The following is a 2,316-nucleotide window of genomic DNA, read 5'->3' as shown; positions in this document are numbered from 1 at the left end:
AATGATGCTGAATGTCTACTTTATTTGGTTGGTTTATTGTACAAATGTTAAGGCTGGACTGAAATGGCTATCTCCCCTTCCTGCCATCCTGATACCTCACCTGTGGATTTGTGTTATGTGCAGTAGACATGTGTAGTAAATGTGTTCTCTGTAGTCAGTTCATCCACATAACCATCAGCAAACAGAAGAACCTTAGTCTGCTACAAGTGAGACACATTATAAAAGATGCTAAACGTATTGTTGCACTAGAAAAACAAAGTGAACAATTGCCAAGGAAGTGGCAGAATATCAGCATGGCTTCAGGAATGAGCTGTGGATGTGAGAAAGAGTACATTTCTTGGAGGAAAAAAAAATCCCTCTGATTTTAGGATTCTGATATAAATAGGATGTGGCATAGCCCTACTGTTGGAACCCCCTTTGCCCTAATGCAGAACCAGTTCTGAAGGCTTTGGCAACTGATTGTTATAGTTACCTTTATTAATATATGTTGGAAGCATTAGTCACGTATAATCCTAGAATTTATGTGAAACCTCTGAAAGGAAATAATCTGAGGTGCTATTGATACTCAAATAATAGAGAATGAGTTGCAATTTGCAATTGCTTCAGCTTACTGGCTCTTTCACTTTGCAGGGTCATGCCACCTGATTAAAGGTGTAAGTTCCAAATAGCTGACTCTTCTGTTTCTGTTTTGGAAACCTAAACTTGAGAAATAAAAAATAAATGTAACAATAGAACAAATATTATGAAAAATGGGCAATGCATTTAAAACATGGACATTGTTAACTAAACTCTTACAGTTATATAGAATTTCCTGTTTGACTGTTCTGTTGTAGTTGCAGGTGTATGGGAACAACTGCAAGATGATATTTGGAACACGACTCTGAATTATGCACTCATTTATAATAGAAATGGATAAATTGGGAATGTATATGGCAACTGTGGGGTAGTCAAGCACAGCTTACAAATGAATTAGATTGTCTCACATTGGAGTGGCTGGTATTGGAGTGGCTGCAGTTTGCTAGATGGTGTAGAATAAGAGACATTATTCTCCTGTTTATAAGATTGGGTGAGACAAATGATTCCTTCATTTTTTTACTGCTCCACCCTTTTCTGAATATAGTTTCAACAAGAGTTCATTGAGTCAAACTAGGATTCATGCATTTCCCCTTTGAGGGCTAGCTTAAGCATCCATGAGCCATTTAATCCAGTATGTAAATTGTCTTGACTCGGCTGACTGAGTAAACTCAAGACTCCCTTTCCTTGCTTTGCAAATATTTGCCTGTTGTTTGAAACAAACAGGATCATTTTTCTTACATTAATTTGATAATTCAGCCAGTACCAAGATTCTAATTTTATTAGGCCAAGAGTTAATCTGTTGTCAGAACCCAACAAAGCCTTCTTTGAAGATTGTTTAAGCATATGAGAGCGTGGGGCATATGAAGGGGAAAAGATGTTTCCAACTCTGGCATTGTGGGGTTATGTATAGAGGTGTATCTTGCAATTAAAAGAAATTAAACACATGGGAGAAGCAAGGAGAAAATTTAACTAAGTTCATGCTGAAGCAAAACTACACAGAAACTGTAGAAACTGTTGATGAAATAAAAATGTGAAACCCCAGGAGTTTATTGTGTCTACATAATTAGAGAAAAGGAAGAGTGGAGCCAGTTTTGTTAAGTCATTAAAGATATTCTCTCCAAGAGGGATATTATATATTCTGTTTTATTTTCATCGAAGAGGGAGGAAAACTGTTTCCTGCTCTTCCCTTTGGCATGTCTTGAACATTTCTATAGAAGGCATGGCTTCTTATGCAATTGATGTTAATGCTGCTGACTAAGCCTCCTGTATATAGGCAGGTGGGTTTTTTTTTAATATTATATAACTAGGGGCATTAAGCTGAGGGGAAAAAAAGATGATGCATAGATTGGGAGAGAATGCAGAGCCATTTGATCTGTGGTAGAACAGGTGTGGAGGCCCCTACTTAAAAAGCGCGGACTACTGCTAGCAGTGCCTTTGTTTAGTATATTATGTTGCTTGCATCTGTTTGTGTGTGTGTGTGTGTGTGTGTGTGTGTGTATTTTTGTTCAGAATGGTCAGCTACAAACACATATAGTCTGTATAGAATGGAATTAGTGAAAGCTTTTACGTGGGCAAATTAAATACATTTTTGCAATGCTGTAATTTATTTTTACTACTGTTTCAGCCCTGTGACTTTTTTAATGTCACCATCTGACTTTTTTTTAAATTCCTTCTCAATTTGGTTATATGATGCAAACTGTGTAAGAAACTATTAAAATAAAGGATATCTGATATGAAGAA

General features: G+C 36.6%; 1 protein-coding gene across 5 annotated transcripts in view; it reads left to right on the top strand.

Moving 5' to 3' along the window:
* RASSF5 (Ras association domain family member 5) overlaps positions 1 to 2,316 on the top strand; it is a 78,106-nt gene extending 75,790 nt beyond the window's left edge. For all 5 annotated transcript variants that reach the window (XM_026715652.2, XM_026715651.2, XM_087929389.1 and 2 more), the window contains one exon: positions 1 to 2,316. This exon is cut by the window's left edge. The gene's annotated coding sequence lies outside the window, so the exon portion shown is untranslated.

This window comes from Pseudonaja textilis, chromosome 3, assembly GCF_049901715.1.
Source record: "Pseudonaja textilis isolate UNSWEBS1 chromosome 3, rPseTex1.2, whole genome shotgun sequence".
Taxonomy (NCBI): domain Eukaryota; kingdom Metazoa; phylum Chordata; class Lepidosauria; order Squamata; family Elapidae; genus Pseudonaja; species Pseudonaja textilis.
The sequence above is the reverse complement of the archived record's forward strand: the minus strand, read 5'-3'. Positions and strand labels throughout refer to the sequence as shown.